Consider the following 19,910-nt stretch of genomic DNA (forward strand, 5'->3'; position numbering starts at 1 on the left):
AACCTGAATTATCCTAAGGACAAACACACACACCCATGCCCGAAGGAGGACTCGAACCACCGCCTGGACCAGCCGCACAGTCCATGACTGCATCGCCGCAGACCGCACGGCTACTCCCACGCGGCAGGGAGCAGCAGGCGGCAGAAATTAGTGGGATAAGGAGACGGATAGGCAGAGAAGGGGGAGAAGAGATTGTCAGACAGAGATGCGCAGAGACAGAAGGGATGGACGATGAGAAGTGGTAGGAGAAGATGGACAAGAGAAGGAGGAGAAGGTGGATAGGAAGAGGCGGAAGGAGGAGAGAGTAATAAAAGATTGTAATAAATAAATACGCAGGAAACGCTGGGTCTCTCAGCTAACTTGCTATAAAAGAGACAGTCAAAAATGTAACAACAAGGGGAGGAGACATACATATGAGCTGGCAGGAGTAGCCGTGCGGTTCTAGGCGCTGCAGTCTGGAACAGAGCGATCGCTACGGTCACAGGTTCGAATCCTGCCTCGGGCATGGATGTGTGTGATGTCCTTAGGTTAGTTAGGTTTAATTAGTTCTAAGTTCTAGGCGACTGATGACCTCAAAATTAAGTCGCATAGTGCTCAGAGCCATTTGAACCATTTTGAACATACATATGACTTTCATAATTTACAAAGGCGTAGGATAACGGACCACTAAAGAATCTATATCGATATCTTGATGAGAGAACAATACATAAGATACAAGTTCCTGTAGTTAGAAAAGCTTACGAGGTATTACAGACAAGAATTAAAATAGGAAAAGAAATCTTCAGAACAATACGACCAACCAAAGATACCTACTTTGTTTAAAGTTCTTAAAGAACAGATGAAAAGATTTGAAGTAATTGACTTAGACGTGGAAGTGGGGTAGTTATCGAGTTTACTATTCACTGATCATCAAATAATTTTGGCTGCAGATGACGACGACATGGAGTACATGATGGAGTAAAACTTCGAATAACTAGGGGTGAAAATAAAATTTTCTACAGCAATATATCTCTCCATAAGCACCGAAGAGCATGACATTGTAATATATGGAAAAACTATTGAGACATGTCAAAGTATAAATAACAGAGTTATGAGTATAGTCTAACATCTGGGTTCCTGTAAACACGAAATAAAGCAGGGGACCACAGAAGCTAAACAATCAATCAATAACCTGAATTCCATCAGATGATATTAAGAACAAAAGTTTTATGGATCAATAAAATAGTGCATTCATTTATATGAAGCAGAATCCTGGGAAATGGTAAAACAAGACAGAAAGAGAATCGAAACCTTGCACGTGATTTTCTGAGATAGAGTTTCAAGGAGAGAGAATCTCCCAAATACAGAAATCAGGAAGCGAATGAAAAAGCTCACGTACATTACCGAAAAACTGAAAAATCGGCATTTAAAATTGTATGGCGTGTGATGAGGTTAGGGGATCAACGATGGCTGAAGGAAAAGAAAAAGCACTATGCCGGCAACCTCCAAGAAAAAAAAGGGGAAGACCCTGCACAGAATAGAAATATCAAGTGCAAAATGATAAGCAAAGAAGAAATTTAAAAGAAGATTTATGCAAGGATGAAAAAGCTTGGATACGAGGTGGTGAGAAGTAGCTTAGAGAACTGCGAAAAATAATTTATTACAAGAGGCGCAGTGCTTGTGAAGATTATTGAAAAAAAGTAAATGTTGTTGTTCCCCAGTAGTAGTCGCTTCCTTAACAAAATGAACTGACATGAAAATGCACTCCATTTATTTCCAAATAGTTTTTCTTAGTTTGCCTTTTTTTTTTTAAATTGTGAGCTGAGCTATAATCATTTATCAAGTGGAGTAACGTTTGTGTTGAACTGTTCAGTTGGCGCCACCACAGTGGTGTACAGTTTATATTGCAGTCAGATGCAGAATCTAGTACACCGGTTATGACTTTTGTACTGTTAAAAGTAAATTTCCCAGGCTGTTGTAATTAGATTCCATAATGATAAACTTAAGCACTCGCTATTGAAGCTACCAAATAACTTCTAAATAATATCCTCCTCCTTTTAAGAAAGGCAAATGTCACAGTGTTTCAAGGCGAAATCAGTCAATCATCCTGATTGCTGCTTTTGCACTTATTGAAAAGATTAGTGGCTACCTTCGAAACGTATAAGTCAGTCTGGCCTCTCCAAAGACACATCACCGATGTGGTTGCAACTACGGTATTGTTATCTGTATCGCTGAAGAACGGGAGACACCCCACCGAGGTGAGGGAGTATTACAGTGTATGAAAAAAAGAGTGTGTGGAAAACAAAACACATATGTTTCAGAAAGCTGGCACGGTGTTCGAGATACTGCAGAACAATCTGGACTAGCGTGGATCGAGTGTCAAGTAACGCTTTTAGAAGTGCACTAAATCACTACGGATTCCTTCCAACATTAACACGTGAGAACCCTCCCTTGGTATCGTCCGTCAGAGGTGGTACTCTTTCGCCAAGGAGCATACGAAGTTTAAAAGACGCGCCAGCAGCGTGTGTAGCGAGCGAGCGCATCGCCGGCACTCACCGTCGCTGCCAGTCCTTACATCCGCGTCGTATGCCGCGCAGCGTCGCACTGGCGGCGCGAGACCAGCCGCCGACAGCCGCCCCTCCACGCCTCCACCCTCCCCCCTCCCTCCGCCCACCGCGCAACAACTGCCGGCGTTCTGACAACGCAACTCTTCAGCGCAGCCGCTGCCACTAGGCTCCGAGCAGCGATTGCTTCGAAGTGGTGATCGCTACCCACCTGGGTGCCGTAACAGTGAACTGAGGCATGCTAGAGCGGCCAAATCATACAGTGGTGAGCAAAACTTTCGAGCTTAACTACAGCCGAGTTCACACATGCAACTTATCTGCTGCCACAGCTAGTGGCATACTGGAATTGCAACGCAGTTGCATGTGTGATCTCCCAGTTTTTAGTGGCGCAACTTAAGAGAAGCAACTTTTGTCGTGCCACAAATACACTACTGGCCATTAAAATTGCTACGCCAAGAAGAACTGCAGATGATAAACAGGTATTCATTGGAGAAATACATCATACTAGAACTGACGTGTGATTACATTTTCACGAAATTTGGGTGCATAGATCCTGAGAAGTCAGTACCCAGAACAACCACCTCTGGCCGTAATAACGGCCTTGATACACCTGGGCATTGAGTCAAACAGAGCTTGGATGGCGTTTACAGGCACAACTGTCCATGCAGCTTCAACACGATACCACAGATCATCAAGGGAAGTGAGTGGTTTATTGTGACAAGCCAGTTGCTCGGCTACCATTGATCAGACGTTTTCAGTTGGTGAGAGATCTGGAGAATGTGCTGGCTAGGTCAGCAGTCGAACATTTTCTGTATCCAGAAAGGCTCGTACAGGACCTGCAACATGCGGTCGTGCATTATTCTGCTGAAATGTAGGGTTTTGCAGGGATCGAATGAAGGGTAGAGCTGGGTCATAACACATCTCAAATGTAACGTCCACTGTTCAAAGTGGCGTTAGTACAAACAAGAGGTGACCGAGACGTGTAACCAATGGCACCCCATACCATCACGCCAGGTGATACGCCAGTATGTTGATGACGAATAAACACTTCCAATGTGCGTTCACCGCGATGTCGCCAAACATGGATGCGACCATCATGATGCTGTAAACAGAACCTGGATTCATCCAAAAAAATGACGTTTTGCCATTTGTGCACCCAGGTTCGTCATTGAGTACACCATCACAGGCACTCCTGCCAGTGATAAAGCGTCAATGGCAACCGAAACAACAATGTTTCACCACTCATTGCCGGTTAACTGCTGTTTGTTTATGAGAAATCGGTTGGAAACTTTCCTCATGTCAGCACGTTGTAGGTGTCGCCTCCGGCGCCAACCTTGTGTGAATGCTCTGAAAAGCTAATCATTTCCATATCACAGCATGTTCTTCCTGTCGGTTATATTTCGCGTCTGTAGCAAGTCATATTCGTGGTGTAGTAATCTTAATGGCCAGTAGTGTACTTTGGTGCCGTAACAGTGAACTGAGGCATGTTAGAGCGGCCACATTATACACTGGTGGGCAAAACCTAAGAGCTTAACTAAAGCCGAGTTCACACATGCAACTTACCTGTCGCCACAGCTGGTGGCATACTGAATTTGCAACGCAGTTGCATGTGTGATCTCCCAGTTTTACTGGCGCAACTTTGGAAAAGCAACTTTTGTCTTGCCAGAAATAGTTTAGCTTGGTTGTGTGTTGTTGCGCCTCTTCCTTTCCACAACTGCTCCCTGGTGACAGTATTTCTAAACACGAGCATTCTGTCGCAGTTATTGAGGAATAACTGCTGCTGTACGCCATACGATTTCAGTGAAGTTACATTTTACTTCCGAAAAAAAATGAAAATTGTGGACAGAAGGTACAATTTCGCAGCTACTGAAATTACAATGGCAACCTATGATCGATTTTCCGTGTGTGTGTGTGTGTGTGTGTGTGTGTGTGTGTGTGTGTGTGTGTGTGTGTGGGCGCGCAAGGAATGACGTACCCGACAACCATAAAAGATTTTTGAATAAATGAATGAATAAATAAATAAATAAATTAACCTATACACGTAAACCAAAAGGCAGGCCATACAAACTTCGTGTTTCGTGAGACCAAGCATTGTACAAATTTTGGATTATCTGCAAGAAACAGCTCCAGAGTGTGATGTGGCAGCTGTTGAAGTAAAAATTAGTTATTCGAAATGCCTGTATCAGATCAAAAAAATGTTCAAATTTGTGTGAAATCTTATGGGACTTAACTGCTAACTTCATCACTCGCTAAGCTTACACACTACTTAACCTAAATTATCCTAAGGACAAACACACACACCCATGCCCGACGGAGGACTCTAACCTCCGCCGGGACCAGCCGCACAGTCCATGACTGCAGAGCCCTGACCGCTCGGCTAATCCCGCGCGGCGAAATGCCTGTATCAATGAATACAGTAATATCTAAAATCTTGGGAGAGTAACGTGTCTGCAGCTGATATTTACCTGCCAGCTGTTGGTTACTTTGCCATTGCAGACAGCGTTTTCGTCTCCGAGTGCTATTATTTTTATAACTGTGTTTGTGGGCCCTGATTTATCCCTTGTGAAATTTATTTTCATATCCAAAATTTGGGTTTCGTTTTCCTTGTATTTAACTGTTGGCACATCTCTAATGCCATAACCCGCATTATAAGCTTCACACTCGCCCATATGATTTCAGTGACACCACATTGAAAGCTGTGCGACTATATAGAATATGTGCCGTCCTGCGTGAACGGTAGCTCATGATGCCACTACAGATAGCTACAAGCTCCGGCGCCACGTTAGATGCGTGTCTGAACCGGCTTAACTGTCGCATGATATGTAACAGAGCTCAATGAAGCTTGGACCATACATAGAAAAAGCTGCTCATTATATAACACAAGGTAACACAGAGAAATACGCAATGAGATGAACAAAAACGACCCTTTTATTTCAAGTAATGTGCAATGTGTTCCCATGCTGGTCATAAACTTGGTAAGGAGTTATTCTGGCAGGGCGTTCCATTCTTCCACCACACGATTCGTCTTCCTTGTATCTAATTCTTGTCACACCTCTAATTAAATAACCTGCATTATAAAATTCATACTCGCCCATATGATTTCAATGACGCCATATTGAAAGCTGTGGATCTACATAGAATTTGTGGCGTCCTGTGTGAACGGTAGCTCACGATGCCACTGCTGGATAGTCGTTGGTAATGTGGACATGCAGTAATACGTTTCCCCGAAGCATCATAAGCCTGCTCGATGGAATTTAAGGCGAGATTGTATGTCAGATTCGATGACATTTTCTGTTTTCTATTGTATAATGTACGTCAGAATCTCCTGAACATCTTGGTACAACATACACTAAACAGACAATTTTAAGACCTTCAAATAATACTTTTAAATTTGGCGTGCGACTGACAATATTCACCACCTTTTCCACTGTGTCAGAGTTGAACAACCACATTTTGGGAACCACAAACTCTGGAAAACTGAATTGTCATATTTTGATGCCACTGTAACATCTGATATTACGAATAAACAAATCAGTGCTTTGTTTCTGGCACTACTTTGTTAGAAAATACTGTGCTACCCAGAAACTTTTGTAGTGCCATTCCACATATTGTACTTTTATACGTTTATAAAACAAATAAACGTAAAAGAAACACAAATTTACGGGTAAGAGATAAATGAGATCTAAATTTGCTGCTGAAGATATCGAAAACATGAGCAAACAGTGAAGGAAATATAAAAGATCAGAATAATGTTTCTGAAGAGACCATACCCCAGAGTGCTCTTGTGTAAATATAGGCATGCTTAAATTTCTGGTAACTTAAATGCAGTGGAGGCTGTCAAACCTGTATTGAAAGATTTTGCAAATCCGGGGCTACTAGGAAGACCCAGAATGTGAATGTTTCCTTCGATAATGTTTTGCGATGCCTTGCTCCTGAAATGTTTTTGTTGGCCTCATAACTTTAAAGCTAGCAGTGTCTGATGCTGTATTGTCATTTAGTAATGGAAAATATAAAAGACTGAAGGTTCTGGACAAGTTAGGGGCGAGATTAATGGAGAAAACAGCTAGACGAGTGTGAGAACTGCATGTGTTTCATGTATCCCAAACAGAGTCTTTTGCTCGGAAAATGACAAAAGAAGCAAGAAAAGGAAGGGGAAGGGAAGCATTGGGTGACTGTGACACTAAAAAGGGAACAGAATGCAGGCCAGAACAATTATAGTGGATGAGAGAGCCAGAACTGTAAGTCTGTATAAAAATTTGCAAATAATAAACTTGAACCTCAACATCTTCAAAATACTTTTTTTAGTATATACGACCAGTCATTTCAAAAAATACTGAAGGCAGAAACACGAAATTTTCACAGTATGTGTAGAAAAAAGATTCAACACAATTGAACTAGAATTTTAAAAGTACCCTACGATGCTTGATTTTTATGTTCAGTTATTTACAAAATTCTGTCAGAAAAATTAAGGGTTTGAGAAAAAATTGTAACACACCTCATAATACAATATTTGCAACAATTCTATTTTAGTATGTCTACGAAACTACGTTTATTAATTACGCAAAAATGGAAGCTGATGTCTTAAAAACTTTCCATGTTAATGGATCACAAGTTTTGATAATTTCGCGTTGGCAGCGTAGGACATACAGTCTCTCCTAGTTGCGGGAAGGGGAAGGTAAGTCCAGTCGCCGAATATCCTCTCGTCCCAAGACCACCTCCACCTGCGCTGTACGTTGCGGTCACGCACTTTAATCCATAAAAACGAGGCCAGGGCCGAATTCATGCCACAAAAGACGCACAATGGGAAGGAGTACTGCGTCATAATACTGCGGGTTGGTGAGTGTACCGCGATCAAAGATTTGCAGGTCAGTACACTCATGCAACACTATACCTCCCAGCACCTGGACCACCTAAACGATCGACAATGTTCCTGGGTGCATTACATACTCTCACCTCTAGACATAAAAGTGTACATTCAGAATGACTGCTCAGGCTGACCCTGTCCTCAGTTGAAAAGAACACGCATCTCCACTCCCTGCTCGTCCAGTTCCCTATGCTATTGGTACCATCACATACGGTACTGCCGATGTGCGGTTGTCAACGGACTACTATACAATGGTCTCCGGGCTAAAGACACAGTCCTATGCAGTCACCGAGCCACTGTGGAGCGTGAGACTGCATTACTTTCAGTCTTGTGGTTGGAATTTGACCTACGGTTTGACGTGGGCCTGTTACACAATGTAGCGGCCATCTTCTGCTATAGTTGACCATGCTAAAGCACCTCCTCTCTTCCGGACAGCAGTGCCTGTAGTTCGAAACGCTCTCCATGCAAGTGAAACAGTGCTGTGAGCAGTACCAAACTCCCGGGTTACGCTCGTGACACCTCGTCCTTCTTCCAGTTTCTTGGTAATTCTCCCCTGTGTGTTATCATCCAGATGTCTCCGGGGCGTGTTATAATAAAGGAAACGCTACAGTGCACCGTAGACGCTGACTGACACACATTGTCTTTTCTCGTTCGTTCAACTGCCTCATGTTGTGGCGCCAGCCCCGTTTGGCGCTAACACCTAACACCACGTGATGTCCAGCTTTCTGTTAACTGCTTGGAGATCTCTGGCATGTCTGGTGCTGTATCCTGCCTACTCGTCAAACATGGGGTGCCTAGGAAACCTGCTTCTCGGATCGCTAGACAACAATTCAAACAAACCGTATTAATGAATTTTATTACAATAATATAAATGACAATACTTATCTTTGAGAAATACATAGATGTGTCGCAAGCAAAGTGCGACATGCAATATAAACAATGTCCATCAGTATAACGATTCCAACACAAGTGCAGTAATACAATGTCTAAACATTCATGGTGGTGTCTGTTCTATATCGTGTCTCCCTACCACTTTCGGGCAACGATGCTCTGAGCGTGTTTTTTAGGGAATTAACTAGTTTGAACCTGGGACCTTTTGCTGGTAAGGAGACGCCAGACCACACATGACAAGTAGAATTCAGAAGAGTTCAGTGAGACTAGCGATGTTATAACCAAATACTTAATGATTTCAGCGTCAGCTCCACTGCACTCCCTGTAAAAGAATCTTAATACTAACTAAATTTAGTGGAAAGGGTTCAAGGCTTTCCTATTTTTAGTTAGCTGGTAAAATAACGTCGAAAAAGCAGTTAAGTTTACCACTGGAAATTTTATTCTACTCACAAAACATTGTTTATAAATTGCACTATTGATAAAAGGAAGTGTTTTAATACAGGATGGTAAAAACCAACTGCGTTCAACTAAAATGTGAACGAATATTCCCTGAATGGGTTTCCAAGTTCTACAATGGATCGAAGGATGACGTATGCCATATCACATATATAAGCTAGGTTTAAATTAAGTTTCACAAAAGAGAAAAACTATCAAAATGGTCTACAGTGACCCTCAATTATCTTCAATAACTTATCTAACTTGTCGTAAATTAGAGTGGCTGATGTGGCTTCTCAATAACTATATAACAGAAAAATCATCGCGTTTCAGATTTTTACTTCAAGTGGAAAATGTGAACACCATGACCTTTAATTGGCGATCGCCGCTAGTATTACGCCAAAAGGAGGTGTAACAGATGATACTTCTGCAGTTCTGAGTGAAGCTGTATGCGCTGTTATGCGGCATCGGGTAAGTTCATTACCTTGTCGGTGTTCGTCAGGGGGGCGGCGGCAGGCGCAGCTCAGTCCAGCTCGCCCTCTCGGAAACAACTAACTCCTAACTTCTCCTTACTACAATTTACCGAAGTTGGTTTAAAAATAACTATCTGGCTGTGTTTTCATCTGACTAATCAGGGTCTCAATGTTAACCTTAAGCTCCGCCTACAAAAATTCTGTCTATCCAATGAGAAACGTTATACTTTTCGTGGTGGGGCAATGTTTTTAAAGTTTGCAACGTAACAGAGACGAGAAAAAGTCTCACGCTAAAACTGCGGGTGGTGTGGCCCTAGTGGTTAGCTGGCGACTTGGGTGTCCACTCCGTCCCTTATCGTAGAGCCTTCTAGCTTAACACGGTTCTGCTCTCGGCTTCTGTTCTCGTTTCTCCCCTCGGGACTGCGTCTGTCTCACGGTGGGAAGGTATGACATGCATTTAGGCATTCTTGTGTTAGTCTGTGGCATTCCATTTGCTCACTCGTTACTAGTATTACTTTGGTTAATTTAATGTCACGATTTATTCGGAGCTATGTGACATACTACTGGATTTGCTTATCATGTCAGGGTTTCCATGGGAGGTGTTGGATTTGCCTGACACCTTACAAGTTGATGCTTCTATCCAGGTCGCTGGTCCTGACGCTTCTGTAGAACTCGCAGAACTGGACTGCGGCCAGTCGGGTGCAGTGGTGTTCTTTTCGCATAGAGGGCGCTGCTGTCGGGTTGTCATCCTAGAGAGGGGTCGGTGCACATACAATTGGATGATGTCTTCTTCATAGCCCTCTCTGCTCTAACGTTCCCAACCGAAGTGCTGGCGCTTGACTTCATGCTGGAAAATCTGGCACATCCATTCAGTTCCCCCAAGTTATTAGTATGTTGTGTTACTTTATTTTTCTCGTCGTTTAGTTTTGCAGAGCAGTTTATATAACGAGTGTGCTGTTCTTCGACCATTCCCACCAGAACCTCTTTGACCAGTTCACCACTTGGTGCAACCATTGGTTCCTTCGAATCTACACTTCCAAGACCCAAGCAATCATCATAGGCTACACCATCTGCTCCATCCATCTGCATGATTTCTACCTAACCATTTATGGTCATCCCATCCAGCTCATACCTTGACCTCACCCTCGACCGTCATCTCACCTGCAACCCTCATCTCCTGACCATCCAGCAGAAAGCCTATATCCACCTCCACTTTCTAGAAATCCTGTCCAGCCAGACGTGGGGATTGCATCCTTCCACCATTCTCCACACCTAAAAATCACTCATCTGTCCTATCCACTGTTGTGTTGCTGGATCTCTGCCCCCACCCCCCTCCCGCGCTTTTATAATGCCCTCCAAATCCTAGAACACCCCTCACTCAGCCTTGCCATCTGCCTTCAGTCCGCCACATGGCTCTTGTTGACCTCATCCCCTTCCCCCACCTCCTTTTTCTCCAAATAATAGCATCCTATACACTGTCCACAGGCTTGATTCTCCCCATCCCTTGGTGTCCTTCCTCACCATGACCCACCCATTGCTGCACCTCTATTGCTGTATCCCTCCCTCTCAACTCCTCTACACCCTCCATCTCCTTCATCCAGGCAATTTCCAGCATTTCCCCCTCTTGGATGATGAACTTCACTGTGACGTCTACCCTTCCTACCAACTTTAGTCCTGCCCCTCCCCCCAGAGCCCCCTTTTCCTCTCCCCTCCTTTCTTCACAGTGGTTTTTCTGCCTTCCCCTCCCTCTGAGTCTGTGCATCCCCTCCTCCGCTGTTTCCTTCTCCTGTGCTTCCCTTCCCAGCCCCCTTCGGCGCACGCCCTGCCTCGTTTCCCCTTCCCTCCCCCCCTCTAGCATCTCCCATTCCTCCCTTTCTTCCCTCCTCCCTCATATTCATACTGCTGGCAGATCCTCCCAGTTAGTTCTTTCTCATCAGTGTGCTACATCAGTGTTGTGTTTGGTGATGTTCTGCAGTGACATCAAGTGCTGTGATTTTAATCGTGTGCTGGACTTGTACATAGTGTTGCTACCTGCGGTTTTCTGTGATATGCGACCCATCACAACTTTTATGCTCCTGTCATACTTCATCTTGTGTTCACAGTTGTCACAGTTTGTCATTTTCTCTGTACACTAGATTTTTTTATTTATATCTACATTTTTAAAGTCACCCCTTTTGTATCCTATGTCCCATTATGTTCCTCCTCCTTTATATCTCTGTTTCGCTATATTTTCTTCTCTATGTTGTTTTAAATGCCTCTGTATTATGTACTTAATGTCTCTCTGGTGAAGAGCAGCACCTATGTTGCTGCCAGACAGCCCCAGATGGGAATTGAAATTGAATAAAGAAAAAAAAATACGTCCAGCCATCATATTAGCGACAAAAAAGCAACGTCATTTCCATCTTATTATCATTTTGCTTCTATTATTATTATTATTTTGAGTCATTCGTATTCTGACTGGTTTGATGTGACCTGCCACGAATTCCTCTCCTGTGCCAACCTTCTCATCTCATAGTAGCATCCGCAACTTACATCTTCAATTATTTGCTGAGTGTATTCCAATCTGTCTTCCTGTACAGGTTTTAGCCACTACACCTCCCACTAGGACCATGGAAGTTATTGCTTGATGTCATAACAGATGTCCTAGCATTCAGTCCCTTCGTCTTGTCAGTAGTTTCCAAATATGCCTTATTTCGATAACTCTACAAAGAACATACTCATTCCTTGCCTTATCAGTTCACCTAATTATCAACATTATTCTGTAGCACTACATCACCTTGGATACTTATATTCTCTTCCGTTCCGGTATTCCCACAGTCCATGTCCCACTACCATGCAATGTCGTGCTGCAAACGAACATTTCCAGAATTTTCTTCCTCAAATTAAGACCTACCTTTGATAGTAGTAGAATTCTCTTTGACAGGAGTGCCCTTTTCCCAGTGCTAGTCTTCTTTTTATGTACCCCTTGCTCCCTCCATCATGAGTTATTTTGCTGCCTGGGTAGAAGATGGCCTACCTTCAAATACTTCGTGATTACAAGTTATGATGTTAAGTTCCTCGGAGTTCTCATTTCTGCTTCTTCTCGTTACATTGGTCTTTCTTCGATCTACTCTCAATGCATATTCTGTACCCATTAGACTGTTCATTCCATTCAACAGGTCCTGTAATTCTTCTTCGCTTTCACTGAGGATGGAAATGTCATCAGCGAATCTTACTATGTTTCCCTTCACCTTGAATCTTTCTTTCATTTCCGTCACTGCTTCTTCAACGTACAGACTGAATAGTAGGGGTGAAAGACAGGGATGTATTCTTCTACATCCCTGTCTTGCACTCCTCTTAATCCGCACACTTCGTTCTTGGTCCCCCATTCTTTATGTTCGCTCTTGGTTCTTGTACACATTATTACCCGTCTTTCCCTATAGCTTCCCCCTATTTTTCTCAGAACTCCGAACATCTTGCACAATTTCATATTGTCGAACGCTTTTTCCAACCAAGCGAGATGACGCAGTGCTTAGCACATTGGCCCCTCATTCGGGAGGGCGACGGTTCAAATCCGCGTCCGGCCATCCAGATCTAGGTTTTCTGTTATTTCCCTACATTTCTCCAGGAAAAGGCAAGAATGGTTCTTTTCGAAGCGAACGGCCAATTTCCATCCCCATCCTTGAAACAATACGAGCTAGGGCTCCGTCTCTAATGACCTTGATGTCGATGGGACGTTAAACTCAATCCTTTTTTTTTTTCGATTTTTCCAGGTCGACAGATCGTACGTGTCTTAAGTTTTCTTCAGTCTTGCTTCGATCACCAACCACAACTTCAGAGTGCCTCTCTAGTGCCTTTATCTTTCCTAAAGCTAAACTGATCATCATGTAACAGATCCTCAGTTTTCTTTTCCATTCTTCTGTATATTATTCTTGTCAGCAGCTTGGGTGAGTGAACTATTAAGCTGATTGTCCGACAGTTCTCGCACTTGGCGGCTCCTACAACAGGGCAAAATGTGTAGCTGAAGGTTTTCAAAAGTCTCGTGGTGTATCGCCACCTAGACCATGGCTGCACTCTGCTATTATTACTGAACATCAAACTGTTACGTGATTATCCTATGTTACCAAGTCGCACAGTGGGTTGTTAACAACGTCCATGGCTTCGTGGTATCTGTGCCACACTGCAACCCTGCCGTCACACCTTACCAAATGAAATCGGGATTCATTTGACCAGGCATGGGTTTTCCAGTTGTCTAGGGTCCAACTGATATAGTCACGAGATCAGGATAGGCGCTGCAAGCGACGTCGTGCTGTTGCACTCGGTCATCTTTTGTCTTAGCCCTTTAACGTCAAATTTCACCGCATTACTCTAACGGATACGTTCGTCGTACCTCCCATGTTCACTTCTGCGGTGATTTCACACAGTGTTACTTGTCTATTAGCACTGACACCTATGCCAAACGCCCCTGCTCTCGGTTGTTACGTGAACATCGTCGGCCACTGCATTGTTTGTGCTCGGAGATTGTAACTGTTATTTGGTGTTATCGGTACACAATGTGGATCTCGGAATACTGAATTCCCTAACGATTTCAGAAATGAAATGTCCCATGTGTCTAGCTCCATCTACGAGGGTAATCCCAAAAGTAAGGTCTCCTATTTTTTGTAAGTACACAGACCTGTTTATTTCTACAATGGTTTACATCAGTTTACGGCTCGAACATTTAGCTATTTTCCGACATAATCACCATTTATGGCGATGCATTTTTGTATACGTTGTGGCAGTTTTTGTATGCCCATGTCCTACCAGCTCGCCGCCATGCTGTTGGGAAAGTTATGAACCTCTTCTTTCACCTAGTCGTTGGAACTGAATCGCTTTCCGGCCAAATGTTCTTTTAACCTAGGGAAGAGGAGATAAGTCACTGGGCACCAAGTCAAGACTATAGGGTGGGTGGGTGACTATGTTCCACTGAAACTGTTGCAGGAGAGCAACGGTTTGCCGAGCAATGTGTGGGCGAGCGCTGTCATGGAGAATGTGTACGCCCTTGCTCAACATTCCTCTTCTCCTGTTCTGAATTGCAGATATCATCCAGGATGATTCGCCGATCTTCACGCATACTCTGCTCAACCTTCAACACTGTCTCCTCAGAAACTAACAGTCTCCCGCTCCTTTGTTCGTCGTGAATTTCGGTCCGACCAGCTGCAAACTCTCTACAGCACTTACGAACATTTTTTCACATCCATGCACAACTCACCATACACTTCCGTCAACTGATAATGGATTTCAATCATCGCAGTGACCTTTTCGTTCAGTAACCTAATAACTGCTCGCAATTCGCACTTAGCGGTAACATCTAACGGGAACTCCATTCTCAACGACTGCCAAGCCAAGACTGAGCGCCTCAGCGCGGCGTGCGCATGTTTAAACAAAACGCGTGAAGCACTCTTCATAACAGAGCGGCCAACTGCCACAGAAACAGAGTTCTCTACTTATAAAAAAAATAGGAGACCTTACTTTTCGGATTACCCTCGTAATATTCCGTGTTGTAAGTCTGTTAATTCCCGTCTTGCGGCCGTCATCACATAGGAACCTTCTCACATGTTTCACCTGAGTACAAATGACAGCATCGCCACTGCACTGCCCTCTTATTCCTTGGGTACGCAATACTGCCGCCATCTGCATCTGTGTTTATCGCTATCCAAAGACTTTTGTCACCTCAGTGTATTTTACGCTTTCTAGTTAGTCGTTACCTATAGCGCACTCGCACAGTAACGTATCTTTTCGCCTATTTATGTGCAGTTCGCTACATTTATTTGCGTTCAGAGAATCTGCCAACACCTGCAGCAATCGTCTGTCCTCTGCAAGTCTTCCTGCATTACGCTAAAGACTTCTCGCACTGCAACGTCCTCCAAACAATACAATCGTCCGCAAATAGCCTCACGGAGCCACTAGAGTTATCCACTTGATCATGAATATAAGTTGTGAATCAGGTGTGGCCAAGAGTTTGGCTTGCGAACCGTGCCCTGGCATGAGTGCAGCAGTGCACAGCCTCGCAGCACATTACCCCACTACCCCACCACCACACCACACCGAAATCAGCGTGGAGTGAGGGAATAGGGGAAACTGTGAATGCATCTAAACAGCAGTACAGTCGCACTGCATGCGACTTTGTTTCATATTTCGGAACAACATATATCACACACAATACAAGTTTTCAGTACTGTTTATTTTTGGCGGATTAAAGGTACAATTTTTGTTTGGAATGAGCTGCTGGCATTCAAACAGACAGACAATTTCACAGATTTTTGCACCAAGGTTGCCTTGTAATGGGGACTTACTTAGGTAAAATATTTAAGTGAGTTTCGTTGCAAGATAACAGGATAATGTCAGTGCGAGAAAAGCCATTGAAAATTTGAAGTGCTGTTATATTAACAACCTGTGTGACTGCCAAAATGTTGACTAAAGGCAGCCAAAGTATATGCATTGTGTCGTACAGGTGTCGGATGTCAGATTGCGGAATGGAGTTTCATGCATGTTGCACTTGGTCGGACAATGCTGGGAAGGTTAGCGCCGGTTGTGGATGACGCTGGAGTTGTCGTCCGATGATATCCCATACGTGCTCCAGTAGAGAATATCTGGTGATCAAACAGCGGAATGTGGGCGAGCGTTATCCTGTTAGAAAACACCCCCTGGAATGCTGTTCATGAATGCATCAAAACAGGACGAATTATCAGACTGACGTACAAATTTGCAGTCAGGGTGCGTGGGGCAAACACGGGAATGCTCCTCCTGTCATATGAATTCGCCAGGCCACAACCCCAGACATACGTCCACTGTGTCTAGTCTGCAGACAGGTTGGTTGCAGGTGCTTATGTGGACTCCTTCCAACCAACATACGGCCATTGATGGCAACGAGGGAGAACTGACTTTCCTCATAAAACACGAAAGACTTCCACACCACCCTTCGGTGAACTCTCTCTTTACGCCACTGAAATCACAAACTGTGGTGGTTTGAGGTCAGTGGAATGCACGCAACAGGGCGTCTGGCTCGAAACCCTTCTTGAAATAAGCGATTTGTAACAGTTGGTTGTGGTACTTCCCTCTCAGTAGTGCCACGTTGCCGTCCGAAGACCGGTCTTCTTGCTTCTGCATCTTACTGCAACCACCGTTGCCAGCACTCATGTAGAGTGGCTACATCCCGCCAAGTCTTTCTGCAATATCGCGGAAGGATCATCCAGCTTCTCGTAACTCTATTACACGATATCGTTCAAAGTCAATGAGCTGCTGACAACGGCGCTGTCGTTGCCTTACAGACATTCTGTTAATTCCCATGCATCAACTAACCACATCCAGACCCAAAGGTAACCAACCCTCACGACAGTTACAGCGCGTATTTAAAGTCAACCTGTGTTGCATTCTCATAGTGGCACACTTATCCGACTGGCGCCAAATTTCAATAGATGCCATCTTTAGATGAAGAAACAGGCCTCCCATCTTTCTCTGAAGTCGCACAACTCCTTCATGGTGTTGTGATATTTTCCGTCAGTGCATTATTTTGATCGAAATATTTTAGCACTGTTGCAACCTCATTATAGGGAGTGGAAATACTACCTGAAGAAAGCAATGTAGACGCCCTGGACAGTTTTAAACTAAAAGACCATCATTAAATGGAAATTACCTTTCAGGCGAACGAATCACATCTGCACTTATACAGGGACGCTTTCAACTGAAACAGGAAATGTTCTCAAAAACAGTTTGAAAACAGATGTAATATTGACAGTCTTCTCAAATCACTTAGGAAACTATCCTTTGTAATTCTTTCAAGGCCACAATAAATTCTTCAAACTTGCATTTGCTTTCATAGCAATGAGCTTAGGGAATTTCTATCTGTTTGTCAGAATTTGTCCCTCCCATAAAGCGATTTTCTTTTCAAATGCATACCCATGAACTCAGAAGTTCTCACCTAAAAAGTCTTACAATGCGCAGTGTGAAGTCAAGTCTAGTTACAGTACGAGGTCTGCAGTCCATTCCAGATGTTGTAATTTCCGTTCCTGCTCTCTTCTTTCCTTCATAAATTCAACAACATCAGGCTTTAAAACGAAAAATCGTTCCAGCCATGCCCCTTCACTTAGTCAATATACTTTGCAGCGATATATAAAGTCTCTATACACTTCGTTCAATTCCATCGAAAAATGTTGCAACTGACATCATTGCGACTTCAGATATTTTATTATATATTTCTTCGCATGCTACATGCTTACAAATTCTTTATCAATCACTCCCTGTCTGTCGATCGTTGTAATTTTAGTTCTTCCTGTGTCAACTAACTCTTTAAATTCTTTCTGCATGGTACTCTCGTTTCATACCAAATTTGCAGTACCTGTCGATTATGCGACTTCGTAATAGGTACTGACAATTCTCATCCCTCTCTTCTGTCATTCCTCTGAGAAGGATCGAGCACAGTTGAGATAGGCCGAGCCTTGGCCAGCAAGTGGTCCCCACATTTGTTTCGCTGTGTCCGGCCCTGTTGTAAATAGTAGAGGCGCTATAATATTCCTAAACTTCAATTTACATTATGACCATCTGCGTAATAGCTTGTTTGTTCGTCTTTGGAACGAAATACGTTACTGATTCTGCGTATTATGGATCCGACAGTTTGTTTGTAGGTTTGTGGAGGTATATGGCATTAGATGTCTACACACAGGTCGTACAATTCTCGGAAATAATGGACCAATGATTTGCTTACACGGTGATGGCCCCCAATAGTGACCCAGATGGGTCCCATAGGATTTACATTTGGTCACTGAGACATCGACGAGAGTTCAGTAAAGCCCTCAGACCACTGTAACATGGTTCTGTCTCCAAGACATGGACAGTTATACTGCTGAAATACCAAAGATATTAAGCATGAAGGGATGCAGGTGGTTAGCAGCTGTCAGTGCTTCTTCAATCACTACCACAGGTCCCATTCAATCGCAAGAGAATGTCTCCCATATCATAACACTGCTGTCACCAGCCTACGTCCGTGGGAATCTGCACAAATTTCTGGAGACGACCATCGACCTACTGTAACAAAAATGTGATTTACCTGAAGATCTGACATGTATCCGTTGATCAGTGGTCGAAACTGATGGTCCTGTGCCAAATGCAGTTGTAATTGACAATGTCGTTGCGTCAACATGTGAACATGTAGGGGTGGTCTGCTGTGCAACTTCATGTTCAACAATGTAAGATGAACGGTGTGCTCAGAAAGACTTGTGTGTGGACCAGTATTGTGCACTTTCGGCAGAGATACCACAGATCACCATCTATCCTAATTTACAGAGTAGATAACCCTTCGAACCCCACGTTCTGTGAGGAGTCGTGGACATCCAACCATTTAGCACCTAGTGGTAGTTTCACTGTCCTATCTCTTTCTGTAGATGCTCATGACAGTATCATGTGAAAATTCGACCAGCTTCACCGTTTTAGAGATACTCGTTCACAGGCCCTGCGTAATAGTAATCTGCCCGTTGTCAAAGTTGCTTATCTCAATGGAGTTCCCCATTTGCAGCCCATATCTTCACTAGGGTGATTCTCTATCTGTGTCTGCTCCGCTTACATACTTTTGTTGCCCCGTAACGTGTCCACAAATCCACCAGGTGGCAACCAATGTCGCGGTGGACAGTGGTCATAATATTTTGGCTGGTCAGTGTACATTTATGAATTTCATTCCGTTAGGAGCAACGAGTTGGGTTCGTCTGTAAATAAGTCATGAATCCTGTCTCAGATTTGGTACAATAACAGTAAACTAGTATTTTGTTCACTAAACGACAGTGCGAAACAGCATCGAATGCCTTCCGGATGTCAAGGAACATGGCACCAACCAGAACGCCTTTGCCTATGGTGCTTTGGACCTCATGGACGAACAGAGTGAGGTGAGAAAAACAGTCAAAAATTGAGTCCGCCTTGATGCAAAACATTGTTATTCGTTTATTTTTATCTTTTTTCTTTATTATCCCAAACTAGTTTCGGCGACAAATATCACCATCATCAGTGTTTTTTTTTAACCTAAAACATGCAGAAAATGGTATGGTTATACAAACACAGTAAAACATTATTACATTTTTACTATTCGTCTTTTGAAATATAGTTTTAAGTTTGTTGAAGAGCGTTACTGGAAATGCCAAATGGAAGAGGTCCAAGGTAATATTACTGTTTCTGCGCCATTCCAAGCGTTCGCGCGTTCATTGAAAAGAGGCATTGTATTCGTCTTCTGTGGTGAAATAATTTCCGTTGACCGAAGTCAGCATTTCTTTCTTCTGTCAGTCCTCATCCTTTTCCGCGTCCATGTGGTCCTGAACGAGTGAACAGACGAATTCTATCAGGTGACTGGCTTTACATATCGCTTGGAAAAAATTTACTATGAAATTTACTGAATGCTTCGCGTCTCACTCATCTTACCGTCATTCTGACTTCAAAAAATTCAAATGGTTCAAATGGCTCTGAGCACTGTGGGACTTAACATCGGAGGTCATCAGTCCCCTAGAATTTAGAACTGCTTAAACCTAACTAAACTAAGGAAATCACACACATCGATGTCCGAGGCAGGATTGGAACCTGCGACCGTAGCAATCGCGCGGTTCCAGACTGAAGTGACTAGAAACGCTCGGTCACCGCGGCCGGCTGTTGACTTCATTCAGCTTTTGTTTACTAGGCTTCGATTTCTCTTTATCACAGATGAAGCTC

At 43.5% G+C, this 19,910-nt stretch overlaps 1 protein-coding gene across 1 annotated transcript in view; it reads right to left on the reverse strand.

Annotated features, from left to right (window-relative positions):
• LOC126281870 (calcium/calmodulin-dependent protein kinase type IV-like) overlaps positions 1-2,598 on the reverse strand; it is a 618,086-nt gene extending 615,488 nt beyond the window's left edge. The window contains exon 1 of the mRNA XM_049981147.1: positions 2,536-2,598. The gene's annotated coding sequence lies outside the window, so the exon portion shown is untranslated. The remainder of the gene's footprint in view (positions 1-2,535) is intronic.
• Positions 2,599-19,910: the final 17,312 nt, after the last annotated feature.

The sequence above is a fragment of the Schistocerca gregaria genome, chromosome 7, assembly GCF_023897955.1.
Source record: "Schistocerca gregaria isolate iqSchGreg1 chromosome 7, iqSchGreg1.2, whole genome shotgun sequence".
Taxonomy (NCBI): domain Eukaryota; kingdom Metazoa; phylum Arthropoda; class Insecta; order Orthoptera; family Acrididae; genus Schistocerca; species Schistocerca gregaria.